This window comes from Calidris pugnax, unplaced genomic scaffold (genome assembly GCF_001431845.1).
Source record: "Calidris pugnax isolate Ruff unplaced genomic scaffold, ASM143184v1 scaffold38, whole genome shotgun sequence".
Classification (NCBI taxonomy): domain Eukaryota; kingdom Metazoa; phylum Chordata; class Aves; order Charadriiformes; family Scolopacidae; genus Calidris; species Calidris pugnax.
In genome coordinates, this window is record NW_015090995.1 from 1,388,292 (window position 1) to 1,398,703 (window position 10,412).

Genomic DNA, 10,412 nt, shown 5'->3' on the forward strand with positions numbered 1-10,412 from the left:
GAAGAAGAAAGAGCACTTTGTGGAAAAGCTGAGGCACGAATGAGGGATAAAAGGAAGATATTTGGGAGGCAGAAGGCTTTTTTATTTTTTTCTCCTTTACCTTGTGGTTCAATTTTACTTCTGCAAAATCCCCTAGTTATGTATCTCATAGTTATTTCTGAAGAACAATAGAAAATTTTCAATGCAAATATTTTACTGAGTTTCAGCATTTGGTATCAGCAGCAGAATTTAAAAGAGAGAGCCATCCCAGCAACATGTTCCTCCCTGACCTTTGTCAACAGGCACTTCCCCAAAATATAAAGCCTATGTATATAAATTTCATTTCCCTTTTGATTTCACTTCCCTTCAGCCTGGGGGAATCGAGCTTTTTGTTTTGCCAGTGCTTTTCTGGTGGGTTGTTTTCTGCTTTCTATTCAAAGTTATCGTGGAAAAACTGGGAAGAGAAGTGAGGTTCGGATTTTTCTCTGAGGGCAGCTGAGCTCGAGAAAAGTCTCCGAAAGTGGATTTTACAGGAAAAGAAAACCAAAACCTTCTGCATTTGGGCGTCACCCCTGAGAGTGATAGTTGCAGGGCTCTTGTGGTCCCCGCCCCTGCAGGGACTTGGGCCAGCAAAGAGAAGAGTTGGAGGAGAAAGAAATTTTGAATCCAACTCCGAGTTCAGCAGAAGGCAGGGTCCGATAAGGCACATTCTGCTTTCTGCATGGGTTTTTTTTTGTGTGTTCAGGAGTGACAAGGAAATGTCTAAATTCAGAGAGGGGAAGGCAGATTGACAAATGCTGTTAAGTAGATAATAAGCTGATTAATAACAACCCCCCCCCCCGGCTCTGGTCTTCACTGGGAGCCAGGGCTTGCCTGGGTCACTGCGAGGACCATCCTCAAGGTAAGCAGGATTAGCCTTGTCCACATGGCTGTCCACAGTCTCAAAGAGCTTATCCAGCAGCCCCCAGGTGACAGTAGACAATATTGAAGTGTCTGTGGACTTCTTGTCCTCCTCACACCTCTGCCTGGTCTCCTATCTCCTCCTGTGTGTGGATCCCAAAGGAAGGGGGTGGATCAACAGTTTGAATTCCACCCTTAGCATGGCGAAGTCTAGATCGGGGCAGAGCAGCAAAGGCCTGAACCCCAGATGCTTGTGATGGGCTGAGTGGAGAGAATGAGGTGGTGCTGGACCAGCACATCCATTGCTGTGGGCAACACCACGCTGGTTTTCACTCCTCCAAGCTTCCCAGATGCTTGTGATGGGCTGAGTGGAGAGAATGAGGTGGTGCTGGACCAGCACATCCATTGCTGTGGGCAACTCCACGCTGGTTTTCACTCCTCCAAGCTTCCCAGATGCTTGTGATGGGCTGAGTGGAGAGAATGAGGTGCTGGACCAGCACATCCACTGCTGTGGGCAACACCACACTGGTTTTCACTCCTCCAAGCTTCCCACTACTCCGCAAGCCAGTCTGCTGCCATCCCTCCTGCAGAGCTGTGGGGTGACAGCTGCCTGTCACCTTGTTGAGGAGCAGGCAAATTCACCTGGTTGGTTTTTCACATGGAATAGGCCCCATTCCCCTGCCCGTCGCAAGCTGAGGAGCGTGGTTCCACTGGGAGAGGCTGGGAAGAGAACAGGGACCTTGCTGTGGCCACCACGGGGGCAGGACCAGGCAGGCGTCCTGCAGGCAGCTGGAGGATGCCGCAGGGTCCAGGCGTTGGGTAATCCCAACCCAGCAGCTCCACCCTTGGAGAGGTCTGTGTCTTTTATAGATAAAACGCCAACGCCCTTCCGTGTGGTTTTTTGTACCAGCTCCATTTTATGAAAAAAAAAAAAACCCAAACCAAACCCACAAAAAACCCAGTTGAAAATACTGACTCAGTTGTACCTGTACCCAAACCTGCACTTTCAGGCCTTGTAAATAATTTCTTTGCCTTTATCTGTTTTCTAATGGCAGATGTCGGTACTTCCTCAGCAAGTCGGGGGCTCAAGGAGACAGTGCTCAACTTGAGGACACTGAGGAGACTTCCTGACCATAAACAAGGCTCCGAAACCGCCCTCGGTCCAACGCTGCCTGGTGGCTGCAAGAGCTTGCACGAAGGGTCAGAACGGATATCTGAGGGGCAGAATATTTTGAGAGAGCTCTGGATTTTACGTTGCAGCAATACTTCCTTCCCTCTCCCCCCTTCCCCTAAGTCCTGCCCTGCACTGGTTTCTCTCTTGTGCCCCTTGTTCTTCTCGCCTCCCCAGCTCTTTCCCGTGGCCAGGAATTTCCCAGCCCCTCCTGCCTTGCTGTTCAGACCGATTAAAACACAGAGAACAACTTCTTTACAACCAACCTTCGTTACAAACAACCTGTGCTGCAGTATCTTTGGTGGAATGACCATTTCCAATGTCTGCCTGACGGAAACCAGGACTGAGGCTGCACCTTATCCTCTCAGCGCAGTAATTGAACAGCAACTGGCCTCAGTTAATATTATTTTTCAATAAGTCTTGAAATGAACCAGACACAGTTCTGCTAATTAAGGTGAAAAAGCAGCTCATCCAAGAAATGGAAGCAATGTTCTCAGCAAGCAATTCCAAAGATATATCTATTTGTTATACTCTGCGTGTTTATTATTATCCCCAGGAGGTTGTACAGGATAGAAGTGGAAGAACTTCTAATGCTGTCTTTAATTTCCGTGGCATCTTTTCATATCAGCAAACTCCATCCAACTCTGCCAAATGAAAGTAGCTAAATTTCAGGAGAGCAGTGGTGAATACTTGTCACAGGGTTAAATCTGCATTCAAGACGGCATCATCTCCAGGCCTCCAGCATATGGCACAGAGTAAAGGGGACACAGTAGGGGAGATCATGTCCTTCACTAATGGGAATATTCACTTGGGAAGGAGGAGAAGAAAATAACCCAGTAATAAGGTCATCGTTCTCCTGACGGCCCCATGGGAAAGTCAAGTAGTACTAAGACTGAACTAATTTTCCTGCTGAGCGTGACAGGCATGTGGACTCCTCTTCACATGGAAGCAAAAGCAGCAGGCTGCCAACAGTAGAAGCAGCTCGAATCCCTTCAGAAAACACTAGAAATCCCAGGAGAATAGTCTGCGAAAAGTCTTGAGTCCTTTGGGCAAATGGTCCTGTGGGAATTCCCAAGGCACGTATTTCGAGATGATTGTTGCATGAAGCTGGGACATAATTTAGTTCCTAGTTTATCCCAGCATTACCAAAAGATGAAACGTTGCACCATAACTGTTGAGAACTGCATTTCTCTTGTGATGCAATCCTTAGAGAAGTGGAAATAAATACACTGCTGCCTCGGCATGGTTCCTTCTTCAGGACAACTGCATCACCACCTCCAAGAAATGGGCCCGAGCACTGAAACAATTGACACTAGAAAGAGCTACTAAAATTTGCAGAAGGACAGAGATTTGTTTACTCTGATAAAAGGGTCACATTCCTGGAAACCCTTCATCCTATACGCTCAGTTGCATAGCAAAGGAACAGCCCAGAGTTAGAACTAGGGCAGTGGGAACATAATCTCCTCCACACCATTGGAGTTAAGAGACGTGAAGGTATGAAAGGAATGGAAATGGTGCCAAGGAGTAGCGCCAACACATTCCAACACAGGACTTTGGGTGTAAATATTCCAATCAGCCCGTAATAGAGTTGATTTTTAATTTTTTTAAAATATTAATTAAATGAAGCAGAAACTCAGAACGTTTTACCTAATCACTACGTCCACTGTGGTGGCCCGGCGGAGTGGCCGATGGAAAAAGCAGCAGAGCCTCAGCCCAGAGAGACGTGAGTAACCTCTGGGCCAGCAGAAAGCCCTGAGGTACAGGTGGGAAAAGTGGCAGATCCTGCACGTGGGTCAGGAAAAGCCCCTGCCCTTGTACAGGCTGGGAAGCTGCTGGGTGAGGAACAGCCCTGCCGGAAAGAACCTGGGGATTACAGCAGATGCCAGGTTGAGCATGAGCCAACAGCGTGCTCTTGTCTTCAGGAAGGCAAACCACAGCCTGGGCTACATTAGGATGAGGGAAACTATTCCCTCCTTCTTCTTATGAGACCTGGAGGCTGCAATACGTGCAGGACCCTCCCGCACCTCAAGAAGGACATAGAGACACCAGAGAGGACCCAGTGAAAAGACAACAAAATAGTCAGGGGTCCAGAGTGAGACCTGAGCTACAGCAAGACCTGGTGGAGCTGGGTTTGTTATTCTGAAGGGGAGGCCAGAGGGTGACCTGAGAGCTGCCCACAACTACCTGAAGGGCAGTTACAGAGATGCCAGGACCAAACTCTTGTCAGCAGTGCCAGAAGATGGAAACAAGGTGCAAAGGCCACAAATTGTGGCTTGGGACACAGAAGTTGGACATTAGGGAAAAAAATCAGTAGGAAGATAGTGTAGTACTGGATTAGGTTACCGAAGCAGGTTGAGGAGTCTCTGTCCTTACTGTTTTTCAAGATTCAGCAACACAAAATCCAACCTAATGTTGGTTGTAGTCCTACTTTGGAGGATGGACTAAAAGACAACAGAATTCACTTCCAACTAACATTCCCATGTTTCTGCGAACTAAAATTCAGGCTAATGCATGTCTTTAACATTAACTTGGTGAGACCAATATATCCTAAATTTTGTCTTTCTTTCTTTCTAAACTGGGGGGCTTCATACAAAAGTGCAATAGAAGAAAACTATCATCTTTTAGGGACTTCTTAATTCTGCTCCTTCAAAGCGCAAATGCTGTTCACTCTGCTGCCTGCTGGAGACCCAACACATTCAAAAATAGCATCACATGGGGTCCCATCAAAGACTTCTAGCATCACCAGGTGTCTCCTCAGTATGAAGAGATTTCTTGGAACAGCAAAATAAAGTACCACAAGTTATTTCCCGTATCGTGATGTGGTATCTACCATCTGAACAGAAAACACGTTCTGTGGTAAATTCTGTATTCTATAAAAATGGTGTAGACAGTAGATTTGCTTTCCCTTAGAAAAGGGGGGGAAAAAAGCCATCTTCTCAAAACTAATACATTTTTTAAAAATTAACAATTTTCTTAGGATCTGTTTTGACAACATAATATTTCACACGTGGATGAAACTCAGTCTGTTTATGTATGGGCTTGTGTCTGCAGGAGCCCTGGGGTGTCTCATCACGCTTCTTCCTCTCTGCACCACGGAGAGGAAACTCGTGTGTGTGTGTGTGTGTGTTTGTGTGTGGATGATCACAGGCTTCTTCTGCTCTGAGTAGCAAAAAGGAAACCCAAGCTGGGCTCGACAGACCCGCGTCCTCCAGAGCCAGCTTCCACCGTCACCCAGGGGCACACTTTGTTGGGGCTTTGCCTCTCGGAGCTGTCGGTCCCTGTGCTCACAGATAAACACCGCAACAGGATACGGCTGTCACCTGGGCTGCCCCTTAACAGCAAATCTGAACCCTCTCGCCCAACTTCTCTGACAATCTGCAGGGAAAAAAAAAAAAAAAAGAAAAAGCAACAAATCTCTTTAACTGACAATATTTGAACTCAGGGCTGCTGTTAGGACAGGTGTTCTGCGGTATTTCTATTTTTGTCAGTGTAGGCTTCACACAGATGAAAAGGAACACCTGTATTCTAAAAAAATGCCCATAGGAGTAGAGGAGGGTGAAGCTGGTTCATTTTCCACAAGTGCTTCTTTTTTCGAAGGTTCACATTATTTCATAAGGTAAAAGAAGCAAAAGGGCAGTGTAACTGGTGGCAAAAAATGGTAATGTATTCTTTCTCGTAGCAAGCACGGGAGTGATTTTTGTCAGAATTAATGGGCTGAAGTTCAGTAGGTAAGGTGATACAGTAAAATACTTTATTCTTTAAAGTTCTTAGAAATTATTTATATTGTTATGATATCTAAAATACACACTTGCTCTTATTTAAATAGAAAACTGACAGAAAGTAGGGAGGTATTTGCAGGAAAGGTGCCTCTATAATTTTCTCATAGCTTTTTTGCCAACTAGGTACTACCAGTTCCAATTCTGATATACTTCTGCGTGATTAACAAAACTCTGCTAAAGCCCTTGAGAGACTCACCTGTGATTTTTAACCCTAGCTCCAAAACCTTCTATAGCCTCTTACCGCACTGCTCAGACTGGGTGCCCAATTACACCATCCTGTGAATAAGAAAACTCTCCAGCTGGAATGTTGTCTCGCTATAAATCCTTTATTAATGTCATATTAACAGGTAGAACTACTTAATATGCAAGGGCATGCAACACACACGGATGTAAACAACCAGACCAAACTAGAGCTCTCATTTCCTTGGCTTCTTTCAGAACTGTGTCTTCACTGGAAGCTTTAATCAATGTTTTAACCAACGATGTGCCCACAAAGCAGTTGTTTTCGTAGCTCAGGAGCACTGTCCTTATAGGTGTTATTTTGATGAGGCCAGAACAGAGGTGCTCTTGTGTGCACAGCCGTATCGACACGTTGTGAAGTAAAAACCCCACATAACAAGTCAAACAAGCTACACCAGTCACTGCACAGTTCTGACAGCACATTGGGAGAGCTCTGCCAACACAGCTCTGTGGGTCTGGGAACGTCTTCCCACAGCCACCACTTGAGCTTGGCTCTATTGGTAGGCAAGCACATGCCGAGTAGTTCAGCACAGTTTGGGGCAGAAGAGCCAAAAAGGATGTACCTACGCCCATGCTCATCATTAAACTAAGTTCAAATAATGACTGTGCCCAACACGGGGTTGTCTGGCTGCCGTTGAGAAGAGGTTGGCCACGGCAGCGATGCCCGCCGAGCCCTGGGTGCAGGTGGGGGTTCTGCATCTCCCTGAGACACCCACCCCGCAGCTCTCACCCGCAAACAGAGATCAGGACACAGAGAAGATGTCAAGGATGGAGGGGTGGGGTTAACCCCAGTACTTTCCCATGTAGGGTGTCTAATAAATACCAGCCCCTCATCAGCCCCGTGGCTCTTGCTGAGTCCAGGGGTCCGTGGCCTGGCTGCACGGTGCCACCGAGCGGAGCCCACTGCGCCGGAGGGAGAATTGCCACGACATGCCACCCATAAGGGTGGGTTTGGGGGGAAGTGTGCCTGAAAGAAAAAAGGGGCAACCCGAGATGACACCCCTCAATGCCAAGGTAAACATTAATCTGCGCCCAAAAATGCCTATTTGGTCAGTTCAGTAGGAGAAAGCTTGAGCTGTGAGTGTTTATTGGTTTTCCTCTAATTTTGTGTGGAGCAATGCTTTTTTAGACCTGCCAGGGCTCTGGGTTCCTAAGATATCTCTGGTGTAATTCTGCTTCGCTTCGCTGCAGTTACACTGGAGGTGGATTTGGCCTTTTAATCGTTTGGGGATTGCTGATCGCTCTTGGGCGTGCTGCTTGCTCGGCAGATTTTCTGGAGGACTGGAATTTCTTGTGGAATTCTGTTCTGTGAGGCAATGGCTGTGTGGGCAGGGCGTCCTCTTCACCATCGGTCTGAGCACAGCCATTAGAGGATGTGCTTTTGATGTCGTTGCTTAATTGGCAATCACCTCTTCGCCTCTGCCTCCTTCAGGCTCACTTTTTGGCTCATCACTTCCACAGCTTGTCACTACAGAGAAAGCGGAGTCGTGACTTTCCCCTGAATGTAAATAGGCTATTTTCCGTTTAATTAATATTCCTATTTTGTAACAAGGCAATCAGTAGAAGTGAGTAATATATGCTTTTTTTTTTTTTTTTGGCCACAGATATTAATCTGATACCACTGCAGTGCAGGAAAGCATGGCAGGCAATGAGGGGAAGGCAGTGGAGCAAACACAGCACTTGCTGTCCAGAAACAGAGAATCCTCAGTCAAGGGCCCGAATTCATCTCAACCCAGCAGGAAAAACTTTCTTTTACAAAGGTTTATATTGGCAGCTCTCAGCATGACAGTTCCGTGGCCTGAAATACAGATTCCTGATGAAACAAGAGTGAGGTAGGAATGCAAAGGAGGTCTGAGGGCCACCGACCAGAGAAGGAATGGAGACAGTGAATATCAGAGGTAGAGAGTGAGAGAAAGAGGGGCTGAGGAGGTGGTGAAGGAGGGATTCTTAGCAAGAGAGTTGGAAAAGGACTGGAGGTAAAAGGCAGAACTTCAGACATCTGGATAATCACAAAACATCAAACTTGAGAAGGCCTCTTTTCGGAAAGGAGAAAGCTTGTAGTTCCTCTTTCATTTCTAAGTCCTACGTGACGTACTTACTGTTTACCTTTCATTGTCCTTCTTTCAGTAATTACGCCACTCAGAAGAAAATTCAATTGATAGATGTAGTGTGTGTTTAAAACTATTAGGAGTTGCAGGTATTAATTACTGTCTCTTTAGGTGTGCCACCTTGATTGTGGGCTGGGGCTCCGCTGTGCGATGCCCCGTGCGTGTACAACGCTCTGCGCAGGGGACAGCCCTGTCCCCTGTCAACTCCTGCAATGTGCAGTAAGAGCATGAAGTGCACGTGGATTCAGGGCTAACAAAAAAAAAATACTTGCTGAACGCCGAGCTGTGAGTGACCCTTGAAATGTAAAACGTGCCCTCACACGTCTTGCCAGAGTGATCACAGCTCTGTTTGAACTAGAACAATACACACCCGGCTGAGGATTATGCACAAAGGTAGGAGTATCTCCTGCTTCAAAGTCGGAGAACACTTTGCAAACTAGGACAAATATAATATCATATTATTCCCAAAAGGCAAGGAAGTATTCTGCTGGCACACATGAGGAGGAGAGAGAATAAAAGTGAATGCAGTCGGTGTTTTTTAAAAAGTACGTTGCAATAGTTAAAAAAATTCATAAAGTAATAAAAATCAAGCTTAGTGCCAGGCAGAACTGCTCAAAAAGATGCTTCAAGTGGCATTATCTACTGAATCGATGAATGGTCCAGTAAAAGATATTACCTCACCTTACAAACCTTGCTCTTTAATATTCTCAGGCTCTCTGAGCTACTTACATCATCACTGCCGCTAAAAAGGGAGGTGTCGGTATTTAATGTCACTTTTAAGAAATACAGTTCGGCTTCTCTTTGTGAGTAAGCTTAAAGGTAACAGAATCATAGCCGCTATGGCACAGCACTTCACCCTTCTTTTGGGGCAAATTCCTCTGGTCTCTAAGACAATCTAGTCCGTATATTTGTTAAATTTTTAAGCAGTGTTGCTTTAACATTACAAACACCAGAAGGATTAAAAGGATAACTAAGGATAATGGGATAATCTCTTGTCTTTCAAGGTGATAAAGAAGATCTCAGAATAAATACCAGTGAACTAAACCCAGGGTATTTTAGCAGAAAGAAAAATCAGAATTTCAGAAGAAATTCTTAATCAAAAGAGTAAGTGATATTACTTATTTAGATCTCTTGGGATTTCCAGGCCTAAAGTGCAGCCAACAGATGGCAAGTCTGAAAGAAAACTGGGCCAGTACTGGGAGGCTGATGCAACAGCATTTTACAGGTGATGTGGAGGAGTCACCCATGGAGATCTCTAATATTTATTCAGTCGAACAGCTTGTTGATTTCAGGATGGAAAAAAACCCCAAATTTTCTTATGCCTACACATCTCAGGCTGGAATTTGTCTTTCCCAGACAAATCTGGTACTTCAGATTGCAACTGCTCTACAAAAAAAAGCCATTGCAGGAAGTGCTTTAATTGGAAGGGATCGTTACTGACTGTTATTATCAGGTGTGTAAGGATAGGAAGAATTGTTTGATGATGCTGGGATTACTTTCTCCTGGACTCTCACGAGCTGTGAACACATTAAGATAAATGATTGTCACAGATGCTACAAATAGAAATGCCCCAAAAAAGCCCATGACAAATCTTAGGAGAATTCCAGTTTTGCAAATTCAGCAAGTGCAGATAAACGTCAAAAAACCTTGTATTTTTAAATTTTTATCAGAGCACAGCATTTCAAGGTGTGTCCATCTCTTGCAACAGGTCTTAGAACACAGGCAGTGAGCAAGCCAGGGTGTACCGATGCTAATCCTGATAAATAGCCAGGGTCTATTTCAGTTTTATTTCTGTGTTCTTCTTCAAGTAAAGGTGTTAGGTAACTGGAAGATAAAGTAAATTTGCTTAAACACGAAGTAATCATACTAGATTAAGATACTGAAAATCATTCATACAGTTTATAAACTACGAGGTTGTAGAGTACAGATATTGCATCGACAATACAGGAAACTTACTTAATCTGGTTTTAGATCTGTGTTTTAGGGACTTTGATGAGTGTATGGGCTAACTTATTCCTAACATGATAAAGCTAGGAAGTATCAAAATTAATTTTTCGCTGGTTTCTTGGTAAAATGAAGCAAAAGTGTTTTCTGTTACTAGATAAAGTCAGGTTAAATAGACATAAAAGACTTTGGTCGTTTCTGACTGAAGTCAAAGTCAAAATTCTTATTAACATGAAAGGCAGCAATATCAAATCTATGATCTTGAAAGGAAATAACAGTGGTGCTACATCT

At 44.9% G+C, this 10,412-nt stretch overlaps 1 long non-coding RNA gene across 1 annotated transcript; it reads left to right on the forward strand.

Annotated features, from left to right (window-relative positions):
- The first annotated feature begins 809 nt into the window (after nt 1-809).
- On the forward strand, nt 810-4,853 carry LOC106895456. The gene is made up of 2 exons (XR_001413431.1): nt 810-880; nt 1,935-4,853. It is a non-coding gene; the product is annotated as an uncharacterized LOC106895456 (long non-coding RNA).
- Nucleotides 4,854-10,412: the final 5,559 nt, after the last annotated feature.